The 15,774-nt window shown below is 47.6% G+C and overlaps 2 long non-coding RNA genes across 2 annotated transcripts in view; one reads left to right on the top strand and one right to left on the bottom strand.

The window, feature by feature from the left end:
* The window catches only part of LOC118917417 (uncharacterized), a 308,681-nt gene that overhangs the window by 254,698 nt on the left and 38,209 nt on the right, over positions 1 to 15,774 (bottom strand). The window lies entirely within an intron of this gene.
* Positions 12,604 to 15,500, top strand: LOC130680440 (uncharacterized). Its single transcript, XR_008993461.1, has 3 exons — positions 12,604 to 13,290; positions 14,612 to 14,702; positions 15,332 to 15,500. It is a non-coding gene; the product is annotated as an uncharacterized LOC130680440 (long non-coding RNA).

Below are 15,774 nucleotides of genomic sequence, written 5' to 3'. Positions count from 1 at the left end.
CAGAAATCTGTTGCATTCCTATACACTAAAAATGAACTAGCAGAAAGAGAAATCAGGAAAACAATTCCATTCACAATTGCGTCAAAAAGAATAAAATACCTAGGAATAAACCTAATGAAAGAAGTGAAATATTTATATCCTGAAAACTATAAGACACTCATGAGAGAAATATTAAAGAAGATACCAATAAATGGAAATACATCCCATCTCATGGATAGAAAGAATTAATATTGTCAAAATGGCCATCCTGCCTAAAGCAATCTACAGATTCAATGCAATCCCTTTCAAAATACCAACAGCATTCTTCAATGAACTAGACAAATAGTTCTAAAATTCATATGGAACCATGAAAGACCCTGAATAGCCAAAGCAATCCTGAGAAGAAAGAATAAAGCTGGAGGGATCACACTCCCTAACTTCAAGCTCTTCTACAAAGCCACAGTAATTAAGGCAATTTGGCACTGGCACAAGAACAGAACCATAGAACAATGGAAGAGACTAGAGAACCCAGATATAAAACCAAGCACATATGGTCAATTAATATACAATAAAGGAGCCATGGATATACAATGGGGAAATGACAGCCTCTTCAACAACTGGTATTGGCAAAACTGGACAGCTACGTGTAACAAAATGTAATGGAATACTGTCTAACTCCACACATAAAAGTAAGCTCGAAATGTATCCAAGACCTGAATGTAAGTCATGAAACCATAAAACTCTTAGAAGAAAACAGAGACAAAAATCTCTTGAATATAAACATGAGCAACTTTTTCCTGAACGCATCTCCTCGGGCAAGGGAAACAAAAGTGAAAATGAACAAATGGGACTATATCAAACTAAAAAGCTTCTGTACAGCAAAGGACACCATCAGCAGAACAAAAAGGCATCCTACAGTATGGGAGAATATATTTGTAAACGATGTATCTGACAAGGGGTTAACAATCAAAATATATAACAAACTCACATGCCTCAACACCCAAAAAGCAAATAAGTCTATTAAAAAGTGGGTGGAGAATATGAACAGACAATTCTCCAAAGAAGAAATTCAGACGGCCAACAGGCACATAAAAAGATGCTCCACATCGCTAATCATCAGAGAAGTGAAAATTAAAACCACAATGAGACATCACCTCACACCAGTTAGGATGGCCACCATCCAAAAGATTAGGAACAACAAATGTTGGCAAGGATGCGGAGAAAGGCGAACCCTCCCACACTGCTGGTGGGAATGTAAATTAGTTCAACCATTGTGGAAAGCAATATGGAGGTTCCTCAAAAAACTAAAAATAGAAATACCATTTGACTCAGGAATTCCACTTCTAAGAATTTACCCAAAGAAAACAAATTCTCAGATTCAAAAAGACACATGCACCCCTATGTTTATTGCAGCACTATTTACAATAGCCAAGAAATGGAAGCAACCTAAGTGTCCATCAGTAGATGAATGGATAAAGAAGATGTAGTACATATACACAATGGAATATTATTCAGCCATAAGAAGAAAACAAATCCTACCATTTGCAACAACATGGATGGAGCTGGAGGATGTTATGCTCAGTGAACTAAGCCAGGCAGAGAAAGACAAGCACCAAATGATATCCCTCATTTGTGGAGTATAACAACAAAGCAAAACTGAAGGAACTAAACAGCAGCAGATCACAGACTCCAAGAAGGGACTAGCGGTTACCAAGGAGGAGGGTGGGTGGGGAAGGAGGGAGAAGCAGATTGAGAGGTATTATGATTACTACACATGGTGTAGGGGCAGTTACGGGGAGGACAGTGTAGCACAGAGAAGACAGTGACTCTGTGGCATCTCACTACACTGATGGGCAGTGACTTCAGTGGGGTATGGGGGGGACTCGATATGGGCGAATGTAGTAACCACATTGTTTTTCATGTGAAACCTTCTTTAGCGTGTATATCAATGATACCTTAATAAAAAAAAAAACATTTGGAGACCTCCAAGCTGGTTATTTATACAAGCCTACATCTCGGGGATATGGTAGAAGCAGAAACCAGAGTGTAATAGTTGTTGAAAAGTGGGAATAATAAGCAAACTTCTGTTTCCAAAATATTTGGTGGAAAGAAAGGGGATGGCTACAGGTGTACTGGAGAGTTGGCGGGCGGTGATTATGTGTAAGGTGAGTCATTTTAACACAGTCTTAAAAGAAGGACTCAGAAAAAAACAGACCAATAATGGAATAGGGAGAGGGACACATCGTGGATAAAACGCCCCGGGTTTGCAGAAGGAGACGGTTCTGGGGCCTCAGTGAAGAACTGAGGCGGGGGAGGAGAAAGCTGTGAAGCTGACGGTCTCATGCTTTAATGAATTATTAAGCAAGGTCATCCGGGCAAGGAAGAAGATATGGTCGCGTCGAAGCCTTTGGGAGAAGCAGCAGAGGCAGTCACATGCAGAACAGACCGGACCCATACGTATCTATAAATGAGGAGATGTGAGAAATCTGCTGAGTTTCCATGAACGTTTCACACGCTCACATCTCTGACCTGCCCTCAGAAGGCGGACAGGGCTAAGGGCTTACACACTTGGCCACTGAAGGAAATGACCTTATGCCTACCCTCTACCCCAGCACTAGATGGCCCAGTAAGCGGAAGGTGGGAGGGACTTGGGCAGAAACTGGTGAACTGGTATCTGTACTTCTAGCCCCTTTGTAATCCATCCACCACCCACAGGACCTTGGACCGAGACTCCCATTTTGCCTCAGATGCTAATTTTGGTCCCACTGGTCAGTGCTAGCGTGGGTGTGGTGGTTGTGTGGGTGGGGACCACCAGGGAGTGGAGGAAGTGGGCTCAGTGAGCCAGGCGGGGCCCTGCTTCGGCACAGCCTGACTCACCCAGGACCATGTGAATGGGCACTTCAGGCTGGTGGCGCCATCTCCGAGCAGCGCCAGGGCCTTAAGGGGCATCATTAGTGGTTGCAAATGCTTGCCCAGCACTTCTCACAAGGTGGCCTCGGGGCCCGCCCACATGCCATCTGGGTAATTATGTCCTATTTACCTTCCTGCAGACCCAGATGAACTAGCACTTGACTTCCTGACTTAACCTCTCTGAGTGCTGCCCTCAGTGATTCAGCAAATTAAGCCTTTAAGATGATGCTTCTTCCCAAAACGACTCAACACTCTTCCCTCACTACTCCGCACTGGAGGATTCAGCAGGCCTTAGAGGCAGGGCTTCACAGCATCTCCCCATTTCATTCATCAGCTGTATTGCTGTTCTCCCAAAGAGGTCCAGACAGCCTCTCCCGCCGGTGTGGACCTCAGTATATTTTCTCTCTCTACTTCTAGTAACTTTACATTCTTGCTCTGAAGAAACAACCCAAATTCACTTTCCAGTTGATGTGGTTCAGGCAGTGTCAGCTCTACCCCCAGCCCCAGTGTAGGCATATGAACCCACCCGGCTGGTCAGGACATCGCAATACCCGGGCCATAATGATTGGTTCAACGATGGATATGTGTCCCAGAAAGTGTCAAGACCCAGCTCTGACAGTTTTGTGGGACTCTGAGAAGAGAGCATCATTCTCTGCTGAGGTGCCTGAGAGCAGAGAATATAGGCCAAAAGTTACTGGCAGCCTTTTTTCTATGATTAAACGAACCTTATATGCTGAGAACTGCCATAGGTGTATTTATGTCATTTAATTCCCATATCAACCCCATGAATTTTAAGTTCTTTCGTATGATCTATTACCTATTATATACACTATATATTCATATTTTATTTTACCTTATTTTATATTGGCCGAGTTTGGAGGGCAAGGGTATTGACTCTGAAACCAAACTCTCTGGGTTTGAAGCCTGGCTCCATCTTTTACTAGCTGTGTAACAGACAAGTTATTTGAACTTTCTGTACCTCAGTTTCCCTATCTATAAAATGGGGTTAATCATAGTACCTACCTCACAGGCTGTTGTAAAGATCAATGAATTTATATATGTATAGTACTTAGAAGAACATCAGGCACACAACAGGTGCTCAGTAAGTTTTAGCTCTGACTATCACCATTACCATCCTTAACATCTTCACTTTAAAGACAAGGAACCTGAGGTACGGAGGTTAAGAAACACATCTAAGGCTCTACAGCATCTTACTATGCTGATGGACAGTGACTGTAATGGGGCATGTGGGGGGGACTTGATAATAGGGGGAACATAGTAACCCCAATGTTGCTCATGTGAAACCTTCATAAGTTTGTATATCAATGATACCTTAATAAAAAAAGAAAGAAAGAAAAGAAACACGTCTAAGGCTGCATGGGCAGATCCAGAGAGATGGCAGGTTCAGTTCCACCAAACCACAATAGAGCAAGTACCATAATAAGTGAGCCAAATTAATATTTCAGTGCACAAGTTATATTAATACTATACTGCAGTCTATGAAGCGTGCAATAGCATTGTGTCTAAAAAAAGTAGCATACACACCTTAAAGCACATTCCTGCTAAAAAATGCTAACCATCATCTGAGTTTTTAGTGAGTCATAATCACTGATCACAGATCACCATAACAAATAGAATAAATGTTTACTTAGTATATGTACTATTAACAAGTAGATGTTGTAAATACTATATAAACATGAAATAGTATGAGAATTACAAAAATGTGACATAGAGACATGAGATGAGCAAATGCCATTGGAAAAAATGGCACCAAGAGACTAGCTTGATACAGGATTGCCTCAACCTTCAATTTGTAAAAAATGCAATTATCCACAAAGCACAATAAAATGAGGTAAGCCCATATAACTAGTAAGTGATGGACTGGGGATTTGCATCAAGGATGCCTCTGGCTCCAGAGACTGTGCTCCTAACCAGGGAATACTTCCTGAGCCCTGGCACCCTGGGAGTCTGCAGACATGAGGCTGAGGTGCGCAAGCACAGCGGAGAGGCAGAGAGGGTACAGCAGTCCTGAGGACATTGTCGGAGCTCTTCAAAGAGTTGTCTTAGTCTGTTCAGGCTGTTACAGTGAAAGTACCAGAGACTGGGTGATGTATGAACAGCAGCAATGTATCTCTCATAGCTCTGAAGGCTGAGAAGTCCAAGATCATGGTCCTGGAAAATTCAGTATCTGCTGAAGGCTTCCTGCTCTACAGGCTGTCTTCTTGCTGTGTCATCACATGGTGGAAGGGGCGAGGCAGTTCTCCGAGGTCTCTTTTTATAAGGGCACTAATCCCATTCATGAGGGCTCTACCCTCATGACCTAATCACCTCCCAAAGGCCCCACCTCCAAATACCATCACATTGGGCATTGCAAGAATTGTAACATGAATTTTTCAGAGACAACAAACATTCGGTCTATTGTGCCAGTCAAGCCAGAAGTCAAGTCTACCTTCAGAGTTTTCAATAATATTAATCAACAAAATCTTTCTACCTCGATCCATTTCAGTTGGGTTTTCTGTCCCTTGCAGTTGAAATCCCTCACAGACTTGACTAAGACAGCAATTCAAATCTCATCCTCAAGACTATCCTGTACTCTGGGCCTGAACAGCCCAAGGAGAATAAGAAATAAAAGACCCCATGCTCCACAGAGGGATCTACTCTAGGGTTACAAAGCAAAGCTGTTCACTCACTTGGTCATTCATTTATTTCACTCAAGGATCCTCTGTGGGTCAGGCACTGTTAGTTACCAAAACATTTTTGGTAGATTGAGCATAAGGCATTTCTGCATCAAAACATCAATGGTGTTCTCACGAGTGTATCAATTAGGTCCAGCCCCAGCCTCAAGTGGAATCTCAGTTCTTCTATCTGTCAGGAGCCTCTGGGATCTTATGACATATACAGGATCCTGTCTGACCTCTGTGTATCCACTGTTACAGCTGGACACTGGCTTGTCTTTAAAGGGAAAAGGTAATGGGGAATTTCTGCACGGACTAAATTATTCATTTCCATCGAACCACATAAGCAGCATTCAATCACCATCTCTGGACAGTCTTCCCAGATCAAAACATTCGATCAAGGTCCAAACAGGAAATGCAAAATCGGTTACTTAGAATGCCAGACTAAAGCCCTCTACCAGCAAGGTGAGTTGTTTCCTGCTTTGCAGCAGATCTACACACGGAGGACCCTGGAGGGCTGGGATTACTTTTGATTTTTACATCACAAGTGTCACAGAAAATATACAATGAAAAACCCAATGATCCCTTGGAGAGTTCATTGCTCTTCCCCGTTGTCTTTGATTCCCCTGCCTCCCCTCCATATCCTTTGAACTTCTAAAAAGATACTTTGAAGGCATGTCATAAAGCAGTTTTTCATTCAGGCTCCCCTCTTTGATGATCCTGCTGTTCGTCTGAACTGCAGCGTCCACAGGATGTGGGGCTGGGTGAGCTGAAGGCCAATACTGGTGAGGAAAGGCCGAAGTGAGTTTGTCAATGAGGAAGAGAAAGGAAGGAAGGAATGTGGCCAGAAGGCCCGAGAGAAATTTCTAGTCTCTCTCGCACGTCTTACCCCTCAGAGTGGCCACTTGCCAGAGGGGTCAGGGGTACAGGAGCCCAGCGACCATCTACAGCCTGCAAAATGTTTGGTTCACACACTTCCCTCCTGTGCTGGCTTCAAACACGAGAGCCCCTCTAGTCGTCCCCAGAATGCAATAACCCAGCTCCCCCTTGATGAAAAGAATTATTGGTTTTGATTTTTCCCAACATCTCCCGTTTTCCCTAGCGAAAGATTCATTCACTTCTATGCTAACAAGACCCCATGGGGCAGAGAGAGAAATGACAGAAAGCAGCCAGGCAGGTCTGCAGACACGCACCTTTTTTCACCTTGTCCCCTAAATAAATGGCTGAGAACTAAGACTCTATTTAATTCTCAAAAATCCTAAAACACTCAGGAAATAGTCAGTGGCCCTCACAGCAACAGTCCTGGCTCCCCTGTCCTGGGGACAGATAATACAGTAAAGGCAGATGAGGGCCTTCCATGAACCTGAGTGTTCTCAGACACAAAAGGAACAAACCACTCCCTTGCATGATGCAGGGAGTCTGATTCATGCTAATCAAAAGGTTGTGAGGGCCAGGGGAGTGGGGGGAAAGGCTTCACCAGTTATAAATATTAAACACATTAGAAGCTATCTCTCCAGAGGATTCTGGCATTGGTGGTGAGGGTGAAGAACTTGCTTGTGCATTCACAAATTTCACAAATGTTTAGTGAGTGCCTACTAACCCCTGGGGGACAACACTAAGCAAAACAGACAGGGTCTCTGTCATCATAGAGTTAGCAGTTTAATGAGAGGTCAGATGATAAACAATTCCACTTGTCTATGTGTAATTACAAACTGGGACACATGCCTTGAAAGAAAAGTATAGTGTTACGAGATCACCGTTACAGTGTTATATTGGAGACACCATTTGGACATGGATGACTAGCTATGAGGGGATCCAGGAAGACCCACCTAAATGGGTGACACTTAAGCTCATACCTGAAAGGGAAAGGGTGCTGGACAGGCAGAGAGTAGGGAACAGTATGTTATGTAGAGAGAACAGCATTTTATGCAAAAGCACATGAGGTCTGGCTGAAGAGTCAACAGTAGGAGCAGGGACCCAGTTAGGAGTAAAGAGTCAATGAATGCATTTTAAGCCCCACAACATGCCAGGTGCTGTTCTGAGTATCTGGGACAGAGAACTGAACACAATTCACGAAGTCCCTGTCCTCCTGGAGTTTACTTCCCGGATGTCAGAAAGCAGACTCCAGCACAGCGGCCAATGATTCAGGCTGCTCAGGGAGAAGAGGGAAACGACAGTGATACTTCCTACACTCCAGCATTTTCTCATCTGAAGGGCTCACAGCATGCATGTCCAAACTTAGAGCAAGCAGTACTCTTATTCCTTACCTGCTTGGATGCACGCCAGCCTCAGACCACCCGTGGGGATGCAGCAGGCGACAGGATAACCAAATCAGACCAGGAGATTATCCACCCTCAGCACTGGCAATGCTGGCCCATCATGACAAGGGGTCTGGAATGATCTCCAGCTCCTCCGTCAATCAGTTCTAGGTTCTGAAGATTGTTCTGGCACACGGCCTGGTGGTTTATGGCTCTGGATTTTTCAGTCAGTCCTAGCTTCTTGACCCAACTCTGCCACTTGCCAATTGGACCCAGAACTTAACCTCTCTGATCCTGTTTCTTAGTCTATAAAAGAGAGTAAATAGGACCTTGACCACAAGGTAGTTTCTACGATTAAGAGAGTTAAGGCATGTAAAGGGCTCAGCACCCTGCACGGCACACAGCAATGCTTGCTCAGCATCAGCCACCATGACTGTCACGAGGCAGTATCCCACTTCCCTGACCAGAGGCGCCTGGCTGGATGTAATTTGCAAACATCACAGAATTACAACCCAAGCAATTAAGTGCAACCCGCAGCCCTCTCCCCTTTATTCATGCATTGCCAGGGAAACCAAGGCAGAGTTCAGCATCTAGCCCCATGTAACCTCAAGACTTCAAAGTCAGGAATGCTCATTTCTGAGAACAGTGAAGCAACCACAGGAAGCGTGCTGCAGAAGGAACAACGGGCTAAATTAGTCCCACGGGAATTCCTCGGAAATATCTTCCATTCAGAAAGACTTTGTGAATTTTCCATTGCAAATATTTAATATTGAAGTGGGTTCTCTCTTCCGCCTTTGTCAGTGGAGTGCTCAAAATAATTTTAATATCAGCCTAAGCCAAGTAAAATTAGGAAGATAAATCTGCAACATTCCCTTCCCAGGCTCACTCGCTCTCCCTGCCCACAACATATCCCCAAGCCAAACTTCAATGGTTTGACGTCTTCAGCAGCTCAGCAGTTAGGCAGTTGCTTTCAAAACAGATAATACGGTTTAAACAGTGGTCCTGCACCTTATAAATTTGACGATTTTAGGCTTGTAGCTTATGCTTTTAAAGCCTCAGTTTCTTCCTCCATAAATGGGGGACAATAAGAATATGTACGGAGTTACTGAGCACACATGTCAAGCTCCACAGATGGATGTTAGGGGTCCTTCCTTCTCCTACATGTTCTATTCCCACCCTATGGCCTCGGCCATCCAGGGGTGACCCCGGTTCGGCTTGACCAGCAGGCTCTGAGTGGGAACCAGCTGCCCAGAAGAAAAACATCTTCAGCTGGGATGGGGGAAGAAGGCTTTGTGTCCTCCTTGAAGAGCGACACGCCACACAGAAGGAAAGATCTGTGCGAAATTAAGAGACTGTACCAGGGAAGTCAAACCACACTGATGAGGAGCTAGCTTGCTGTTTTTTATGGTTTACCATCCCCAAATCAGAGTTGGCACCAGATTAAAACCCTAGCCTTTTAACGGTATATTCAAGGACCTCGACAGGGCTTTCTCTTGTTTCCTCCGTGCAGAATACAAAGTCTCCGACTGCACGGAACTTACCGTTTAGGAAGAAGGCAGACCATAAAGTTACGAATGAGGAAAAATCCAAATGAGGAAGTAAACGGGTAGAGATGGAACAGGACGGGGTGGACCCTCAGAGGGAACGGTCAGGGACGGCTGCCCCGAGGAAGCCGTGTACACACAGCCCGGAGCTGCACCAGCCTCCAGCTTGTGACTGGCGCAGGCTATCTTGCTGATTCCTTATTTTCAAGGTAAGAAGCAGATCTAAGGGGTAAGTGGTTGAGCCCAAGTAAAAGGACACATACCAGGGGAGGGTCTTCCCATTGCACCCTCTCTTCCCCCACTGACCCGTGCAGAGCTGTGCGCAGGAGGCTCTGCTTCACCTCCCCGCAGATGGCCGCGAAGCAGAACCATCTCCCGTTTGCTCCGGGCTGCCCCTGGGCCACTACCAATCCCAAGAGCGATGGCCGTTCGCTGAGCGGCACTTCGGAGCCGCGCGTTCCCTCATTCGGTCCCCGCCGATGGCGCCAGGACGCCCCCCGGGCCGGCGCGGTTCACGGCCGGGAAGCCCCAGCTCAGGGGGCTGGAGAGGCGCCGGGGGCGCAGCTAATACGAGAGACAAGGTGGCGCCGCGCGGGCCGTACAATCATCAGCCCCGTTTTACGGTTGGGGAAATTAAGTCAGAAGTGGAACCCCGGCTTGTCCGACGTGGCGCGGCCCTGAAGCAGGCAGACCCCGCGGGGCACGTAAGGCCCGGCCGGCCGCCCAGTTCCCCGCAGCAGCGCGCGCGAGACCCGGGGGGCAGAGGGGACCACGGGGCACTTCTCCGGGCTCCCGCCTGATGGGCACGCCCGCCGCTGCCAAGCTCACACGCAAGTCACGGGTCCCCACTGGATGCCGGCCGGGGAGGGGGTGCGCATGTGACGAGGGCGGGCAGGGGGCACGTCGGAAATCTTCCCGGAGGCGGACGTTTAAGGTCAGCTGGGTGACGGGGGAGACCAGTGCCAGCGGTCAGGGCCACGCGGCGAAGGCAGGCGCCGAAAGGGAGCGGAGGGATGCGGTGCCCTGGGGGGAGGGCGGGCAGGGCGGCAGGAGCCAGTCTGAGCAGGTGGGCGGCGGGGAAGGCGGGGAAGCGATGGGAGGCCAAGCTGGGCACCTCCACCAACAGGTCCGGGGGAACCGCCGCTGCCCCGAGTGGACTTGCGCCTCCGGAAGGTGGCCTGGAGCAGGCATGCGTCAGGCAGTTTGGGAGGAGGCGGGACTGGTGGTATACAAACAACATAACCCTGGTAAAAGGTGGCAAGTACTTTGTGGGGATGGTGGCAGGAGAAGTAGAGGGAGGAAGGAATTCAAGGGAGACAGCAGAAGACCTGGGTCCGGACCCCGACAGCGCCTGGGGCCAAAGGAGAAAGTTGAGCCACACCTGGGGAAGGAAGCGAGGGGCTGTGGGACAACCAGCAGGAAGGCCTGGGTGCCGTGACAGGTTTGGTCTGGGGGTGCCAGGTGAGGCTGCTGAAGCAACAGCTGCTGGGCACTAAGCAGGGCGCCGCGATGGGCTGGAAGCAATGGCACTCTTCTTCCCATTACACACTGGAGAGCTGCGGCTTAGGGAAGTGGGGTGGCCGCCCACACACTCCTGCCCAGGGCCTCTCTGGGCAAAGGCACTTCTCCCTCCACCACCCCTGCAGCTTCCCTGCAGCTTGTCTCTGGGCTCAAGTCCTTCCCTCATCTATACCTATTTGCTTGTGCTCTGCCTTCTGAACAATGGAGCCTTTCGGATGCACAAGCCCAAGGACTCCTAACTCATGGACAAAATGGAACTCACAAATAAGTTTTGTTGGACCCACCCAGAATTTTTCAAAACAAGGGTTTGTCGTCAATACTTAAAAATTAGAAAATTTTACATACTTACCCAAATATCTAACATCTCTTGAAAACCCAGATTATCTGGGGACACTGGGTCCACGTTGTCCCGTGGCAGTAACTGTCTTGAGAAGCAGCTACCCTCTTGAGTAGCCACAAGTTTTCTAGTTCACTAGAGTCTCCACCCCAAACTTCTAACAACCAAAATAGAAACTAAGATATTGGACCACCAAAGAAATCTGTTCCTTTGGAACAAGTATTCATATCAGGAAGACAAAAAGGAATGGTAGAGACTGGGGCTAACTAGACAGTATAGTCTTCAATTTCAGGAGAGCTCCACCTTCTTGAAGTCTTTGCAGACACTGGAGTCTCTGACCTCTGCACGCTGCTGTTTTATTCTTATTGGAAAGTAAAGGAGAAGGGCTAGCTGGGTCCTCACTGCTTGGATCCTGGTTGGGACCACCCAAGAATAGTCCCTTCCTCTGTGGTGCAGCCATCACATCCCCACCCAGCTCCTGAGTTATTTACCCGCTGTCACACAGATTCTAGGTTTTAATTCAAAAGACTGTTCAGCAGGATATCCCAGGGAAGTGGGGACACAGAAGTGTACTTGCCCAGCACTGTTTGGGAATAAACACAATCTCAGTGAAATATGGGTTCATGCTGAGGCTGGCTCAAGTCTTCAATGAAATGGGACATTCTTTCAGAGCAATGTCCTTGCAAAGGAGCAAAGGAGAGAAAACACGTCTGATTACAGCTCCTCCTCTCCCTAGCTGAGACTGGGCATAAAATAGGAAAATTAAACACACCTCTTGCTCCTCTCTAGAAAATCCCAATAAGGGGAGTGGGACTAAGATGCAGAAGGTGAGATGGAGGAGAGAGTTTAGTGAAATAAAGCGCCTTGCTCTGAAGGTAAGCGGGTGTCCTGGGTTCTTGCTGTTTAGCAGGGCAAGAAATGCCCAATATCTCCGAACACTCTAAAGCCCAGCATTCCAGTGTGTCCTCTCTCTCTGTCTGTCTGTCTCTCTCCAGCTCTCATTTCCATCTTACTGGATTCTCCGAAGTCTGAAGAGGATATTCAACAACAAACCAGCTCATGACCACGGGAGAAAGAACTGTGCCCTCCAGCCTTCGGGGGCTGCCCTCCACGCAGATGCTTCTAAAAGCGTCCATCTCTAACTAGCAGTTCTCTAGAAAACCTGGGCACTAAAGGGTTAAGCCTGGGTTACCCTGGGGTTACACAAGTGCTGAGCAACCACAGAACGACAGAATGTGTTCCGCCCCTGGCAGAGTTTATGGCCAAGTAGGGGAGACAAACAGTAATCAAATAATCACACATATACATGCACTGATTATTCAAAACAGAACTATGTGCTCTGAAGGAAAGAGACAGTCTTGGATGTGCAGGTAAGAAGTCTATCAGGCATCACCAGGGTAGCTGGGAACGGAAGGCTTTCCAGGGTACCAGTTGACTGGTTGAGGCGGTGAGACAGGAGAAGAATTCTAAAAGAGGGAACAGCAAGTTCGGAGACCCTCAAGAAGTCGGGAGCATAGCGTGTTCCAGGACCTGAGACCTGCTGCCCTCAGGAGCATGGGGACTGGGCCCTGCATGCGTGGGGGCCCCCCCTGTGGGCTGTGCTCTCATGGCTACTCTAACCAGCCTCAGCCTTTGGGTCGAGCTATTCCCACAGCTCTCAGCACTCAGTAAAGACAGGCAGGAGAACAATGGCGACAGACCTCGGGGAGGGCATGCAAGAGGAGGAATTAATGCAAGTCTGTGAATTAAATAGCAACAAGCATAAAGCTGGAGCCCACAGCAGAGGTCACTAACTTCAGGGCTGCTAAACCCCAGAGGCCATCTTCTGCAAAGAGCGGTTCTTCCCTTCCCATCTCTGGTTCTGGAGCTTCGAGCTGGTTGTCAGGTCCCTGCGGCTCTCTGGCACCTGAAGGACGTGCTCCCCAGCATCCGTTGCCACCCGCAGTGCCCCCTCGTGCACAGGGCCTGCCCGGGAACAGGCGGCGCCTCCCCGCACCTGCTGTCCTGTTTCCTCTCCAGCTCTGCTTTGGTTCCAGGGTGACTGACATAAAGGACCCGAAGCCAAGGTATGTGGGCTCTGGGAAGAGGTGCGGGAGAGAGCAGGTGGGGGGCAGCAGCTCGCAGCCAGGAGTGGCAGGACTCCCCATGACCACGCTAGCCCACGACCAAACTACCAGCTGCCTGAGAGGCAGGGGGAGCACCGGGTTGCTTCTAGGGTACAGCCATGTCAGCTCTGAGTACTGACAAACCAGACACAAGACGAAGAAACCAGCTCTGGCTGCACACCAGCCTCCCTTGGAGGGCCAAATTCACACCCAGAAATTATTCCAGCATCACTTCAAACTCAAAAATAAATCAAACATTTTAAGTCACCTTTTGTGATACTTCTGAGTTCTTGCAAACAATACCTTGAATGTCTAATACCGTCTTTACTGTGTGGACAAGATTTCATTCCCACCAGGCAGCTACCCTCAGAAGTGTTTCAAGGTGACCTCTTTAAAGTACCCCTCAGTTTATGACACCCCCCACACACCCGTTATCAACTCTCCAGGGACTTTCCATTGCATCTAAAATCAGCCCTGTTTTGATCTGGCCCCCACCCACAGCAAACACCTCATCTCACACCTCCTGCCCCCTGCTCACCATTCTGAAGACAAAATGCCCGTCTCTGAGCTTCCCAGCCGGGCGAAACACCTCCCAGCCGCCAGGCCCTTCCCTGGGCTGTTTGCTCTGCCAGGAAGGCAACCGCCATCTCCCTGCATCTGCCTCCTCTTCAGCACTTTCCCACCCTGTGGCTCACAACTCAAGTCTCACCACCTCACAGAGAGGCCCTCCCCGGTCCCCCCACCAAAAGGAACGCTCTCCCCACTTGCTCTCATCTCAGGCCTCTTTTCTTTCTTTTTTAGAGCAGATGCATGTCCAACCAGGAGCTCTCTGTAGTCCCACATGGTACTTTTCACTTTTCTGTAACTTACTTATTTACCATCAGGTTCTCCCCCTAGACTCCGAGCTCCAAATGGAGGAACACCACACTTGCCTTGACTGTGATGTTTTCTATCACCGGCGTAGCGGCGAGCATGCAGGAGGTGCTCAACTACTGCTAACTGTTGAACAAATAAGTTGCATAATCTGCAAAATGACTGTTTGGGGCTTCTCCAAAATGTCAGTTTATGACAGAGGACGAATGGCTGAGAATGACTCTTAATTAAAGATGACCAAGAGACCTGACTATTTCATGCAATATGTGTCCTTGGACTTGATCAGAAATAAAAATAAAAATGAAGGACTTGATGGGGTCAATAAGGGAAATTTTAATATGAACTATATATTCAAGAAGGGTATTGTATCAAGGCTAATTTTCCTGTTTGATAATTCCCTCATTGTTAGGTAGGAGAATACAAACGCACGTGCGGCAAACCCTTGGGAAGGAAATGTCATGGTGGCTGCAACTTACTTTCAAATCGTTCAGCCAAAATAGGTATGTATATGGCTGCACATACCCGCGCAGAGCATTGTTCCAGTCTTACAATTTTTCTGTAGGTTTTAGGTTTTTCAAAGTAAAAATTTGGGGGGTGGGGAGGCAGTGATAAACTAATAGATGAAGGATTAAGTAAGCAGTCAGAGTTCTAAGTCTCGTGTTGGTTGAAGTGATGTGATTTTTCCAAGATTGTATGGATAGCCTCTGGCAAGGTGGAGAAAATGACCAAATATCCAAACTCAGATTTTTTGAATTTCCACTGCATGAAACAACTCACTTAGACTCTTGAAAGTCTCACACAGGTCATTCTGAGGGCCCTGAACTCAATTACTGGTTGGAAATGCATCAGTTTAAAAAAAAAAAGTTGAATTATTTTAATCTGGGACTTTTGCTTCCAGGCATTTTACCTTGTAAGATAAAAGCCTTCTCATTTGCATACATCTAGCTCTGAAACAATCAAATATCAGGCCTTTTCCCCTGCCCCCATGCTTTGCAAATTATACCTCTAATAATAGGACGCTAGAGAATGGAGGGGAAGGGAGGGGGAAGGGTGGGCAGGCCTAACACTGAAGTTTTAATTTTTTACTTTCATTAACACTCTTAAGCTTTCCTTTTTCTTTTCAACCTAGACCTTTGAAGCCTGTGCAACTGTGCCTGGTCAAACTCCTGTTCATTCTTCAAATCCCAGCCTAGACTCTTCCTCCGGGAAGCCTTCTCTAACTTATCCAGGACCATTCAGGGACCCTCCATCTGGGCTCCCAGAACCCCTCTCCTTTATCTATAAAGAATTAAACTTCACGACACTAACTTTTCTTGCCTTCTCATCAGTCTCCATCACTGGATTGTACCCTTCACAAAGCCAGGAGCTGGGACGTCAGTGCTCAGCCTGTGCCCAGCCTGTGCCCAGCCCATAGAGAACACATGGCAACCCCTCTGCAGAATTCCCGGAGCAGCTGGCCCAGCCCCCTCCTCACCAGATCTTAGATGACTGGTGGAGGGCAGGCTGAGGCCAGCTCTCCCGAAGCAGCCCTCGTGAAGCTTCTCCTCTGCCTGTTGTTTCAGGTGTCCTGTA

The sequence above is a fragment of the Manis pentadactyla genome, chromosome 13 (genome assembly GCF_030020395.1).
Source record: "Manis pentadactyla isolate mManPen7 chromosome 13, mManPen7.hap1, whole genome shotgun sequence".
NCBI classification, from domain to species: domain Eukaryota; kingdom Metazoa; phylum Chordata; class Mammalia; order Pholidota; family Manidae; genus Manis; species Manis pentadactyla.
This window is presented reverse-complemented; position numbering and strand designations above follow the sequence as displayed.